Here is a 15,742-nt window from a genome sequence, read left to right as displayed (position 1 = left end):
GCAGCGCCGCCAGGCGGCGTGACGGGGCTGCGCGGCGCCGCCGGGAGCGCCGCGCGGGGGCCGGGGGGCGCTGCCGCGGGCGGCGCCCCGCGGCCTGCTGCGGGCCTGCTCCGCTCACGCCTTTCCCCTTCGGCTCGCCGCGGGCCTGCCCCCAGCCCCGATCGGGTTGCGTTATTTTGCTGCTCGTTCCCGCAGCACGCCGCTTTCTCGCGAGCCGCTTGCTGCCCGGCTTTCGGCAGCTCGCGCGAGCCGCCGCCGCGCTCCCTGCACCGGCAGCCGGGTGCACAAATGGCCCCCCGCGTGCTAGCTGAATTTCGTCCGGGAGCAAAATGCCAGCCGTCAATTTTAATGACAGACATCTAGCCCGTAGGCCCCCCGCCTGCCTCCTGCAGCACGCAGAAGTTGCCCCCCTCCCTCCGCGCCTCGTCCGTGCCTTAGTTTCCCCATCAGTAAAATAGGAAGATGATGCAACTTCTGTCATCCTTAGATCGCCAAGCAGGCTACGGGGCAAAGCGGTCGCTCTCCTGCGCCACGCACGGGGCGAGGAGGGCGCGGGTGGGAGATGGCCTCCGGCCTCCCGGAGCGCGGCGGCCCCCCGCGGAAACGCGCCCTCCTGCCTGCCAAGCAAAACACCGGGAAGAGCGTCCGGCTGGCGACCTAGCCGGGCCTCGCRCGGCTGCACAAACCGCCTTGCGCTGAAGAGTTAAAGTACTTGTTCTAAAAGTTCCTGGGTAGTTATTCTGGCTTGACAATCGAAAATAAACCCACTTMTTTTCCCATTACCTTCAGTACAGGTTTGGCTTTCTAGGTTGTTGGGATTTATTTTTAAATCCCCATTTCTTCAACTTYCATTTCTCTTCTATTATTTCATTAGTCATATTGACTTTTCTTTCACAAAATTTCATCTACTTCTGACTAGCTACTTTATGTTAGAGACATTTTTTCATACTACTCTATTTATGTTYCATTTAGTGGGAGCTTTTCCTCTTAAATCTTTCTTGAGCAAACTTAATACTATACTTTTCCTTTCAKTGTTTTAAAAAATGAATTATTTTGCAGTAACATATGCATGTAATATGCAATTTGCTTTATATTAACATATTTTCACAGCCTRGGACACTCAGAGATGACATTTATCTCAAGCACTGACAATGAGACTTTTCATGACACCAGTATCAGGTATGGCTTTCAGTCCCACACATTTATTAAAATCAACACAAAGCACATAACAAGAGGTCTGCAGAGGGATTCATCCAGTCTGAAAGTCTTGACTCAAATATACAGCCAAAGAAATTTTCTCTTCCATGAAAAATTTCACCTTTTTGAAGTTAATGATTAATGACAAGAAGCCATATATATTCACCAATAGATAAAGCAAACATTCAAACACTACTTCCACAAAAAAAACATGAGCTTTTTTTTCTTTTGTCTGCTTCCTTCCAGAGTAGTTCAGAAGCACCTTGGAACTTCAGTAGTCCCAGTTTCTCAGGAGTCCCCAAGATGGGGGATTAGCTAGAAAGGAGACTGCAAAATACCCTATTAATTCCTTTTAGAAACATAAAATAYAGAATTCTTTTAAGTCTGTTGATAACTCTGTGTGGTTGTTTTGTGTTGCTATCCCAGCTTTTTGATGAGAAGAGTGATTACAAATCACAATTACAATCACATTACATACATTATGACCAACCTTAATCTCTTTCTGAAAATAATATGGAGGAAAAAAATGAACCCTGGCCTCCTTGAGGAAATAATTAAAAAAAAAAAGCAAATGTATTTCAGCTTGGCTTCCCCTTAAATTCCACAGACTCTTTTCAATATCAATACACATTTAATCAAACTTCTAGTAAGATTTTGTGCAGTCCCATAAAGTTACAAATATTCTGAASCAAAAAAAACAAGAAATTACAACTGCAAGGTTGTTCCTTTCATAAGCTGAAGCTGATGAGAAAGTAGGTTTGAAAAATACTGAACATACATAGTAACTGAAATAACTTGTTTCAAGCTTTTAAATGTTAATTGGTTTGATTATCAGCAAAGACATTTGATATATATTTGACTTCTGTTGTTGGAAAAGCTCATTTAAAAGTAGGTGTATTTCTGTGCTGTAAGTAGGCAATATATTAATATTCTCCTTGCTGCACATTCATAGCGTATTTAAACATGAACGTACAAAAATACATACTTATAACCTCTCTATTTTCTGCAGCTATATATAAATACATACTTTTGTTGGCTTATTACCTAAAGTGAAATTCTGGTCGCTTCTGAGATCAATAGCAATATGTGGTATTAACTTCAGAGGAGACAAGATTTAATCTTTGTGTTTCACTCATAACTCACAAATTAGAACAAGATAATATTTGGCTACTTAGTGAAAATGAATTGGCTGATTTCAGCCACACRTTCCAAAAACAGTGTTACTTAACAAACTGAAAAGAGAAAACAGGAAGCAGGAAGAAGCTTTAACATGTAAGCATATTCTGGCTATTAAGTTTCACATCATATTACCTACAATGAACAGGAGGACACAAAGCTGTACTCTGAAAAACTATACATACACAATGCAATGAGAATAGGAGAAACTGTATGTCATACACCACATAAAAAGCCAATATTGCCTTTTGATTATTCCAAAATTGACAATCATCTCTACAAATTTTTGAAGCAAACTAGAAGAAGTGCATGAGATAAAAGGAAACTCRCTGTCATAGTTTGATGATCTTACGCCTATGAATAAGGGATGCAAGACACATTATACACTCAGCAACTATTTTTGCCAGGAATAGGAAGTGATGTAGTATCCTCTTTCTCTGTCTAGAGCTCCCACTCAGCTCTGACACCCGTAATTCCTTTGGTACATACCAGCCTGGCCATCTTCACCCAGGATCACTCTGCCCAGGCAGTCTTCACTTCAGGAACTGCCAGCACCCATGACATCTCCCCATCAGTGCTGTATTCTTGTACACCTTACAGCGGCCCTCTGGCAAGTCCTTCTCTAGTCCTTTTTCGTTGCGTGCGTACGAAGGCGGCGCGGCATGCCTTCCCCACGGCCGTGCCTCGCTCGCCTCGCGGCGGGCTGCAGCCGAGGCCTGCGGGCCCCGCTCCCGCCGCCGCCGCTGTCCGTGGTGCTGATCTCTGCCCTGACGGTCCACGAGGCCGGGCAGTATTTGCACGGAGAGGAAAGGTCTTTTGCTAGTCCAACTGATACAGCGGAAAACAAGCTTTTAGGCAGATATTTTATGTGCTTTCAGTAAGGCTTTTTTAAGCAAAACATGCCATTTAGCTGTTTTGTCTCAGCCCCCTATGACAGGATTTATAACTTTCCTATGATACCAGATAAATCACTGCATATTACATTTTGTTACTCTACCGTAACACAAGTACATCACTTCTCTAACTAATAACACCTAAGTGACATTTTAATATCTCACAAGACATAATTACACAAAGAATCTCACAAGACATAATTATACAAAGAKGTACTCTCTCACATATTGTAAATATATTTACAATGTATCTCATGTATTGCTAAATGGAACAAGGCTTAAAGATGTGATTTCCTAAACAAATGTTCTTGGAACAGCTAATTCCAGAGCACACAAGATGAGGGATTATTCTCTGTTAAGTCCTAAGTAATACAGAGTAGCTCATTCAAGTAGTAATTACATAATATGAGGCAGATGAGCAAGAGTGACAACATTAATTTCAATGTCCTTGGGGATAAAAAATGTCTCCGTCTATTATGGTAGCACAACATTTGAAAGTAAGATTTTGAAAACTAAGAAAGCTATATAAATGCAAAGTCCTTAAGAACTGTGGAGATAATTACCTGCTACCTGAGATAGGTACCTAACAGCTCTGAGGTGTACACTAATAATCACAAAGACATGATTTACTACTGAACAAAAGCATGAATAAGATAGAACAGCAAAGTTTATTACACTGAGTTAATTCTCCTCCAGAAAATGGAGAATCTAATTAGAAGTTTTGCACCATCTCAGCCATCACATAAGATACAAATTTAAAAGGAATTTAAAAGAACTAGTATATATTATTAGATTGGCAATCCACTATCTTTATAAATACATTTTAAAATTTTTGAAATATTAGGAGCAGGAAGTCCTGCAGATAATCAGTAGGTCTACTGCATCATCAAGAAGAAAATGAGGCAGTTAAGGGTAAGAAAAAAGCATGGAAAAATTAATACTGATTTTGTCACATCTCTCCTTAATACARAAGGTTCCGGAAAATACAGGAAGAGATATGCAGGATAGTCACAGATGGACGTTTCATAATCAGTACCAGAAAATGAAGTCACCAGTACATTATACTATACCTCCAAAACCTCTGACAGTTTCAAAAAATTGTAGCCGACATGTTCTGAAGAGAAAAACGCAACTGCTCTTTAAAGTCATGTCCTGTTTTAAGAGCAAGTCTTATTATAACCTTGGTAACTCTAGAACTATATGTTCTCATTTGGTACTGACCTGATAAACCAGATACAATGGTTAATATGAAAAGACAACAATTTCATGTGTATGAAATTAAATATTATAGACATTAATTTGTACTGCTTCTGCAAGATAAATGATACTTTAGTAATCATAGGAATTGTAGTCATTCAGTAAACATTCATCCTGGGCACTGGAAGAAATAGGCACTCTGTTGAAAAGGCARTGAACATGTAATTATCACAGTGCAGGCAATAACCAAGGCTGCATTACATTTATTCAAGGAAATTTGATTTAGGAATGCCCTCACTTGAGTAGCTTGCAATTTTAATGGTTTCCTAACATAGGAGAGGTAAAGGGATGGACAAGATACAAACATTATTGAYATCATTCATCATTAGGTTAGAAGGCAAGAACTTCTTCCAGAACAGTCTATAGCAGAAATAAATCTATTTAGGAGAGGACGTGATGCAAATACATCAGTAAACAATAACAGCTGAASCTGCAGACAAGAATATGATTGCTGGCTTTTTTAACCTTGACATTAACATCATGAGAAGATCTTCTTTAGGGCCTGGCCTGTAATCTAAGGATGAAATTCTCACTCCTAAATTAAGAGAGAAGGATTTTTACCATAATTTCCATGGTAAAAATATCAGCCTAAGACATAATGTCAACAGCATACATGTTTTTCCAAATAAATGTAAGAGTTTACATTTAGCTCCAGATTTTTAATTGCTTTAGTAAAATTACATTCATATTAACCTCAGAAGTTAGAGAGAAATATTTCTATTCTTTCTCATCTATTACAAAATTTAAAAGTTGACCCCAAAATATGTGTTATCACATGGTATCAGTTCACTAAAAAATTCTTTTTAATCTTTAAATAATGAAAAAAGTACCATCTTGCATACTGCCAACAATCTGACACCTGAACATGTTTTATTCTTAACACTACTCAATGAAGCTCTCAGTTTTTTCACCAATGATGTTATGTTTGTACAGCATAGCTCTAGTCACCATACATACATTTGGATCTCCTTGGATAGCTTTTTTTCATCTCTCATTTTTTGCACAATTATGTGTGCACTGAGGTAATTCAGTGAGGTGATTTGAAGAATCTGCGTCAAGCACTTCATATTGCGTATGACAACCTAAACAGGCTTAAATGAACCACATAACAAGAGGATGATTAAATCCCAATGTATTTTCCATCAATAGACTTATAATGGAAATCTGATTCTGAACTCAAAATGATTTGATTTCAACTGTATATTAAATAAATATAGGATGCAATTTATTTTAAATTCTATCTCCATGACAGCCATTTCAGGCTCCATCTTATGATATGATCAACAACAATGTGAAGCAACACCTTGCTTGCAAGCAAGGGTAGTTTTTCTACTCCTTTTCAATGTGCTTCTTTACAACTAGAATGGTATAKGATGACCAACCCCAACAAATAATGCTGATTTTTTTGGGAGGAATTAATATTTCAGCTRGCTGATTCAAATTATTAGATTAAAAAATTGTCAGGTCAAGATGACATCTTTTTACACAGTAATGGACAGGTTTTGAGAATATAATGCCCTGTACTGAGTTTGCAAAAGCTCTCAAAATAGGAAACAGGTTGCCTGAAAAAGCTGTGGATTCCCATCTTCAGAGATTCTCTAATCTCATCTAGACAAGGCCCTGGTCAACTTCATCCAACATTGAAGTTTTCCTGCTTTGAGCAGGGGACCCTCCAATCCTTTACAACTTAAATCATTCTGTAACATGAAGTTCTGTAGGCAGGTTCCCTACAATCATACTGCAGTTAAGCAAAACTTTTAGAGTTATATTAAGCTTATTTTAAGGGCWGCTAATACTTCTTTTTTAAATGATTGCACTGTAAAAGAAAATATATGAAAGACTGCCACATGACATGACTTTTCACTGTACTATACATATGCCACTATATAAAACAGCTACTCCTCACTGTARGAAAATAGATCTTTTTCCCGGACTTTCCCTCTAAAAACAATAAATTAAAAACAAAACAGATTAGCACCCTTGAAAGGAAAAAAAGTAGATTTGTAGGCCCCCTACATCATTTTTTTTTGCAGGAACTAATGGGTATATAACAAATGAAGCTGCCRGAAAGAAGATTTTGTGATGAAGACGCTCACTAGACTGAGTACCAGCAGATCTGTATGCTCTCTCTACTGCTTTCACATGTATCAGCAAACTCATTCGCACCAAACTTTTCAGATATGCCTACTAACTCTATATTACTATTAGGGTTCCTGTTTTTATATTTGGGACCTGCTGCAAATAATAATAATGGATTATACAAGTGCTCTAAAGTTGAAAAGAAAGAAAACACAAAAAGAGCCAACCATTTTTTTTTTTAAGATGAGTATCCAGTCACCAGTGGACCCTTTGTAATTTTTTGCTATCTTTAAATGGAAATGACATACTAGCCTTTCTGACAGGCCACTTTTTTATATATATATCTTCATTGATTCCTGCTACTGTGATGCACACCCATCTATATTCAGTGTAGCATACAAAGCATCTGCAACAGTGCCTCATATGAAACACTACAGCTAAGGATGTTTTTCATGTGAGGTAATTGGTTACCATCCTKTTCATCCTGTACACTAAAGGAAGTATGGATCTCATCATGAAGATTGTGTACAGCCTATCTATACATACAACAGAGAAACTTAAGGTCATATTAAAGTTAATGGGTCAGGACCTGAACAGTTTTGCCACCTAAGTTCTGTAATCACTTGTTGTATGATCCCTGTTCAGTTAGATCATGGTAACCATGGTTATGATACCATGCATGATCAGCAGAAARCAGCAGTATTCTTATCTATGATAACAATTAAAATTTTTGTCTGGCTGGTCACACAATGAAACCTGCAGCTGTTACTAGCATTTTTTTCCCTAATGCTGAATCTGAGCCTCAGCACCAAAATCTGTTCTTCATACAATTTCATTTGGACTRCCTCCCCTAATTTTCTACAGTAAATAATGCATGGGTCCTACAAGTGAAAAAAAAAACAACTACGGGAGCTGGAGTTCAGATGATAAGGTAAAAATAGCGTGTGAACAGGGAACTTCTTTGTGCTCTTTTACCACAAATATGTGCTTTCCTTAAAAGCAGACACTTGGTACAGCCAGATCTGTAGTTCTAGCCAGGTTTAAAACTTGCTCCTTATTCTGTTGCTCTCAATTCTCCCAATATCAAAAGTGTCTGAATCATCAGAATGACCCCTTTTTGCATGTCATCTTTCATCATGCCAATGATTGTTCAAAGACAAGTCAAGATACCTTTAACCTAGGAAAGCTGCAAGTAGATGTGTGGCTAACATCAATGTTGATTTTTCAAACCCTTGTTAATTGTACTGAGCTGGGAACGCTATCTTTCCTCTGTATCTTTATACCTTGACAGAGATGAGTAACTGATGGAAACTGTAACCTTCACCTGTATGACTTAGCTACTCTGAGGAGCACAGTATGTTTCACCACAGGGTTGCGTGAGAATTTTTAAGATACCAACAGAATTCTGTGAACCAAGAATTTAGATTCTAGTCCTGCTTTTATCATAAGAATGTGAGTTAATGATGAGAGATGTGGCCTGAGAATTAACATTCCTAATTCAAGAAACAAGTATGATTACTTGGTGCACAGAAGACCCCACGGGAGACTTCCAGAGAACGGAAAGTCAGCCTAGAGCTTCTATGTTTTTAAAATGAAAGGAGTCTTAGATGTCTCATCTCCTCTCCCCATACACACTTTGTAAGAGTCTAACTCATGTATCTCATATTCATAGTTTAAATGTTAAATGTTAATTATGCTGAACAGTCATAAAAGCATTTGGAAAATGCAGTTTTTTTGTAATAGGCAGAAGTGCCTCCCAACTTCACACATTCACTACAAAACTCTTTACTGACTGTATTTAAACTCTTTTCTATTCCTAAAGTAATATGAATTGTTTTGAGTTACCCCTTAAGTACAGCATGAAAATTAACTATCTGCAGTTATTTCASATTATTTTCTTAATCTTTGAAATGTCTGGGCATAGCAATAGTTTATTCTAGGGCAGCATGCAGAAGAAGACAACATTGAATACATCTATCCTATCAGAGCTTGTTTTCAGTATCAATTTAAAGCACCCTTGTCAGCAGGAAGAAAAAGAACTGTATTAAAATAAAAACAGAAAGTAGGAAGCATATTGGAATCTCTAAGCAATATGTAAGCTTGACAAGTAATTGAACAATTAATTGAAACATAACTGAAATCCAGTAAACAATATATGTATGTCACCAAAACCTACATTTTACAAAAAGCAATTACACAGACCTGTTTTATGAATGAAGATCAATAATAATAGATTCCTGATATTCAGTAGAGCTCCTTGATATTTTCATTTAACAATAATTATAGCACGGGTTTTTACTGTACCTATCTCAGGGACATCTAGTTCTCAAATTAATAGTAACCCAGCCATAGACAGAGGAGGAATTAAGCTGCCCCTTACTTCTGACTCCTGAATTTTATGTTCTTTGACAGCGGTATCACCATAAATGAAGCAGCACTATTGCATTTCCTGTCCTTTCAGCTATATATTTCACATAGTAGTCCCTGAGAACATGCTAGCCAAAGTTAGATCACTTCTAATACAACACAGATAAACAGTTAGCACTTAACTTTTGCTTTATAAACTCTGGTTATATCTGGTTAACTACCATTGTCCCAAGACAGCACCAACAAAAAGACCATGGAGGAATTCACTGTAGTTGGAGGATATTTGTGCACCACAACCGAACTGTATTAGAAGTAAATAGAAAGCACTATCCACTAGACCATAAAAACTTTTGAAAGAGACAAGCATATAGACCATTCATTCCAAGCAACCTTCCCCGTTCATAATATCATACACTGGCATCACTTGCACCATTTCAAACAATGAAGTTGATCTTGCACCTAGACAATCTTTCTGAGGATCAGATTTTTTTCTATCAACATCAAACAGGAAATTTCAAAATTTTCTCCCACAAATCTAGTACATCTGAGATATAATTTCCAAAACTTATTTAATCTGATGTTACACAGGATTGATTTTCCTCACTTTGGGGAGAGGACATGTGAAAGAAGCTGATACTGATAGCTCTAAGAGAGTTATCCAAACACTTTCTTAACACTGAGCTATGGGAAGGAAACTAATCAGTTTCCATACACATTCAAAAGTATTCTTTCTCTACAGACTATCCCCAAGAATTCCAAAAGTGATCCTTTCTGAAGTATAACATGGAGATATAGGCACTACTGATTTTACTGAAGCCAAATACTAACCTCCCATAAGCCAGTGAACAGCTACTTTGTGATAACATCTTCAGTTCTCAAATGGGATGTCAGAGATTTAGTTGAATAAATGGCATCATGAAGTAAATACTTGAGAGTTTAAAAACACTTCTCAGTACCTTGATACCAATTCTAGAGCCTGAAACATATCATTTTATAGCTTTTGTAAAGGCGGTCCAGCACATTCAATCTCCCAAACTGTGACTGTGCACTTCATGTAGGACACAAATTTGTTGTTGTCCACTTCCAGTGACAACAAACGCAATTCATTTGGTTGAGACAGTTATTTCATGCACTGCAGCCTGTGTGAGAAAACTCCTAAGCAAAACACACTCTCCASGCTGCTGTCAGCCTAATGAAGAATTCAATTTGATAGTAGAGTCATTTTATTTATAGACYAGTTGCACAGTGTGGCCACATAGAGGGAACTCAGGTCGCTCATTTGCTGCCCAGCTGATTGACTTCTTTTTAGATCTAGCATACACAGCCTAAATGTCTGTGATTAACCCACAAGTCACCAGCTCACTTGATGCTCAGTTGTGCTCACRGGCTAGCTCACAGCGTTGTAACTGTATGGAGCCCTGAGAGTAAAGAGCTTTCATGTAGGAAACTTCTGCGGAGCCAAATTTCCAAATCTGTGATATAGAATGGCTTCAGAAAAATGGGCTATGTTGCATACTACATAGCTGTGAAGTAGATAGGAAGTTACCTGKGTAGAAAATGAGAAGCAGCATGCTCCTTTGTTACGTTCACATGAATCAGCAGTGACAGCTGCTAGGAGGGGCAGGAGCAGGAGGTTGCATTGTAGGTCAGCATCTGATCAACTTTGGTACTGGCCTTCTGTACTTACTCTTTTACATGTACCTCAGCCCTGCAGAAATTCAATAGTTAGGCTTTTACTGCTAGCATCAGCCATACATAGAGGGTACATTTTTGGGGGGTGAGGGTCAGTGTTCAAAACAGAGGCCTTTATCAGGTACCTAAGAGGATAGGTTGGACTTACCAACATCTAGGAAGGTCACATCACTAGAGCAAACACAGATACTCTGAGCCTGRCATACGTGTGGAAAGGGAAGACTGCATATCTGATTCCAAAGAAACTAAGAACAGTGGCTGGGCTCTTTAAAGGCATCAGGTGAAGAATCACCAGGAGCAGATTATTGAGGAAACAGAAAGAACAAAAAAAAAAAAAAAGGAAATGCATATTTTCCCTCTATGGCAGATGCCTTACCACAAGGCTCTAGAATGCCCCAATTACATAGCTGGACATGGAATATTCTAAAGGAACCTACTGGTCTCAGAAGGTGACATGGGAAAGACTATTTGCAAGCCTATGCTCAAATTGTRCAAAATGACTGGATGCTAATGTGCATGGTTGCCCATGCTGATGGCCTATTGAAAAATATTGCTGCTATCTAGGTGAAATATAGAAAAAAAGGATATGAACATTCCTCTACAGTTGCTTCCTATAATACACTATCTCAGTAACAATTTCAGAGGACTGCAACCCAGAGTCCAGAAAATAACAGCCAGAGCTATTGTGGCTTTGTTTATCAGATTCTTTTATCTCCCTATCAATCCAGTTCCCATTCTTTCCCTCATACGTTATAGAATGATTAATCAGCACCACCAAGGAACCCTAGGGTTAGTCCTAAACCATCATCACAGTTTGTTTATCTCTGAAGTCAGGCAGGGATTTTACATATGCCTTCATGGACTTCTATACTTCTAAAAGTAAATTTTTCCTATGCAGTCTTATTTCGCAGGTTCCTTAATGTACAAGTTGTCATTTGCTAGCTCCCCAAATCCTGCTATCAGAGTTCCAGAAAGTGGGTAGCAAGTATTAGAAATACAGAAAGAATTACGCAAAAATGCAACAATGCATCTACACGTCAGAAATGAGTATTTTCAATTCAAAGTTTCAGATTCACAGTACTGGGCAAAGAATACTATAAGCAGATGGATAGGGTGGGTTGCTCTCTTGAACAGATGTACAACTTCTCCCGATTTTACATGTGACTTAACCTCTTTCTTTCTCAGAGGTGGGCTGGTCATAGGGCTCGAATCTAACTTCTGAATGTTTAGCTTTCGTACAGTTATAGTGGAGGGGGACTGCCATACAAGTATCTACACAGCACACAAAGAAAATCATAGAGACTTCGTGTGTCTTAGTCCAGGATTTTAGTAAGTTAGAAAAGTAGAATGGGGTTKCCTGCAGATATTATTATTTGGAGGAAGCACTAGGCTGCTTACAAGGTTTAAAGGTTGAAACTGAGAAAAATCAAGATAAATGAGAGTCCGTATATTTAAAAGAACAGAAGATTCCCCTGCAGAGGAACTGGAATTAGGCACTGACAATGAAAAAGACTACAAAAATCACATGCATAGGGTGATTTCTGTGCCAGTACCAGAGACAGACCAAGATATAAAGGTGCCAGGAAAGCACACCGGAAGAATACTTGGTAATTTGGCCTTACCTAGTAGCAGCAGCACTCTGTGATAGACAGAATGTTTTTTTATGCCTACTACTGAAGTAGGACTAGACTCAAGTAGAGTATGCACTGGAGATCATTCTACTTGAAAAGCAGGCAGGTTGAATTGCATCTAATTTTGTGTTTAAGCACTGTGCCCATGCAGAAACCTGTCAATATTGGATTTAATCTTCTTTGAAATGTTCYTCCAGGATCATGACATACTTTTCCCACAATCAGATCTTCCAGTGATAGAGCAAGCCCAATGTGTAATGCCATCTGAGTGGCATCTGTTGTGGAAGATAGCCAAGATAGCTCCCTTTGCTTTTAAGAATAAAACAGTGCCATACCTCCAAGATACATGACATTATTGATATTCTCTAACATTTTACAAAAGATGAACATAGATACTATCAGGTGTGTATTTGTCCTCTGAATAATGCATGTAAAGAGGCAACACATGAGCAGGGACTTATACGTACCCTAACACTGATTTAGGTTCTATGGACACAGCTTTCTCTGTCCATCTTCACTTTTTCCTATCCTTACACAATAAACTCCTCTAGCATTTAACAGCAAAATGTTCAGTGCACTCAGTAAAACTGGTAGAGCAATCTGGAAGAAGGAGGAGTCTGACAGTATGTTTCTGTTCTACATTCTGGCAGCTAGGCCTTAAAAGTAAATGATTTGAGGAAATCTACATTTCTAGAGTCACAATCTCCACCTCCAGTTAAAAAAAAAAGGTTAGGAATTTTTCTATGGAAGGGGAGAAAAAACAAGGCTGTTACTGAACAGAGCTTTGAAATTTCTGATGCCCAGCAACTTCATAAAACAATGACTTTTCTTGCTACAGATAGAATCTTGGTGCTATAAAATGATAGCTGAAGTGCAATAATATGCATTATTACTGATGTAAGATAAAGCAATTCTGTTAYATGAAAAAGCACTAATTTTTTTCTTCCACTCCTCCTCCCAAAAGAGCTATTTGAAATGCTTTCTTTTCTTCTTGCTTTAATGGGCATCCTCTCATAACCAGAGAATAAATGCAGGCAGCTCACATGATTCACAGACAATTTGTTCCCTCTGCTTTCTAGTCACAGTCTCATCTCATTCTTTTCTTCTGAAAAGTCATCAGCTTCATCAGAGGAACTCCAGGTTCCTCACACATATAAAGGAGGACAATTTGGAGTCTTTGGCTTTGTGCCTTTTTCTGAGTTTCCATTGCTTTCTTTATTTAGAAGAGCTATTCTTTTCTCTAGGGAACAGAAAACATTTTCCTTGTCAAGGCAAACACCCTCACCTGTGCCTTAGTGAGGAGTAATTGATGACATCTATGACTAACCCAGCTACTTTGCTTAGCTGAATGCACAGCTCCCAGGCTGACTGAGTACCTGGAAGACTTCATCTGTTGAGTCTGCCCACAAAGACTRCTTCATTCATTCATTCTCTTTCTGATTCACTATCTCAAAATGGAAATAATTTTAAAAGTGTTATAATCAAACATTCTAAGCATTCGTAAGCATTTCATTTACTTTGCAGTCTGAAAGCACTCATTAAGATACTACAGCTTAATGTCTCTCAAAAGGAGACATTTTTATGTAGAACCTTAAATAAGAGTTTTTTAAGAAGGTAGTGTGGGAATCAATAAAGTTTAAGAGCTAATGGTCTCCTCTGTGTTTGCCTATGCATATAAATGAGGTGTTTAACTGATGTGGTGATTGTTTGGAAAAGAAAACTGCTTTTTAACAATAGCAACTATAAAACACCCTAGCATTATTTATCTCCAGTAAATCAGCTAACACCACTTTGATGTTTTACTCTGATAACTTTGGAAYTAATGCACTGATCTCAAAATGTATCTCTACAAAGCAAAAGTGTCCTTTCCATTACATTCTATAGAAAGGTAGCACCTAAGACACGCTARATTACATAATATGGTAACAGCAAGTATTTAAAAACTAACCATYTCATAAAAGTTCAGAAAAATACTTGGAGGAACTTCAAGTTAGCTTTCTAATAAATCTGTAGGTTCTGGCTAGCATTCACAATGTCTCTCAACAGCATATCCTGCATCTCATACTATGCCTAGCCATGTAGCAATTCTTCATGCTGAAGAATTCGCAGTCTTAAAGAATTTATAACAAAAGAATTTACAACAACATTAGATACCAATCATCTTAGCACTCAGTGGTTACTCAGCCACAGCAGCACAACTGCATAGCAGTATCACAGCAGAGGGTCAGAAAGAGCAATTAAAAATACTGTGCACCCTTCTGACCTACCCGAGCTACAAAGCTCCTTGCACAAGCTTGCTACATATTCTCTGGGAATGCAGCATGTACTCTTCCACAATGACTAAAAAACAAGAGAATGGACAGAACTTACGCTATTTCCTTTCCACCCTCCTTAACTCAGGATTGCTTCAGTCCCAGAAAAATGCTTCACTGGTAACATTTTTCCCCTGTGCAGTCTCCATGGGACAACTAAAATTCAGTTCTCTTTAGTTGCTACTTCAGCTCTAACCATTTACTCCCATATTAGGATAGCCCTGGTTTAAAAGACACTTCTATTCCTACATCTTCTAGACGGACAATGATCTTGCCAGCCTGGTTATGAGTTTCATGAAGCTTAAAATTTGGACAAACTGATAGTTTAGATGAGACAGAAGGAGTAAAACAAGAGCAATCTATGAAATTACTAGTGACATGATTTTAGCTATCATGATGTTCATCCATCAGAGACTTTTCACATCACAAACTCGTTTTTTCARTTCTCCAGGCCTCCTTAGAGACTTTTCTTCTTTCTACTTGGGCTGATGGCTGCAATCACTATCTTGCAATACATATACAGTAAGAGTTATATTGCAGCTTTTTTTTTTCTCTCTAAATAGCTCTAGTAATTTTTCCTCTGAAAAAACACATGGAAGCTAATGGAGTCTGAAAGACTGAAAACACTGCTGTTCGCAGCAATTTGTACTTTTCTCAGCCTGGACTCCCATGGCTCTATGGGACTTTCTACATGAGTAAGAACTAAAGGACTGAGTCCTTATCGTTTAGACATATATTCCAAATGGGTCTGGATACTTTTACAATTTGGAATCTTAGATATATGCACAGCTACTGAGATCAGATTCTCTGTTATTACTATAGTAATTCAAATTGCCCCTGCTTTCTAAATTGTGTTTTGTTATTTGCTACTATAGTAGTAACTATACGATATAACTATACTAGGGTCGGCTATTAATCCAGAGTAAATTCACTTCATAGGAGTCTCCCAGACTGACATAGTAAAAGCCCGGTCCGCCCCGGGCCGAGCTGCTACCCGGCCAGCCGGGCGCGGGCGCGCCCGCCGCCTCCTCGAGGCGCCCCGGCCGGCTCGCCCCCCGGCAGAGGCCGCGGCGCGGCGCGCAGGCCCCGGCAGGCCGAGGCGGGGCCTGCCGTTTCCCCGGCAGCAGCTCCGCCGCCC

This window comes from Rhea americana, unplaced genomic scaffold (genome assembly GCF_003343005.1).
Source record: "Rhea americana isolate MKP2758 unplaced genomic scaffold, rheAme1 scaffold_5, whole genome shotgun sequence".
NCBI classification, from domain to species: domain Eukaryota; kingdom Metazoa; phylum Chordata; class Aves; order Rheiformes; family Rheidae; genus Rhea; species Rhea americana.
The sequence above is the reverse complement of the archived record's forward strand: the minus strand, read 5'-3'. Positions refer to the sequence as shown.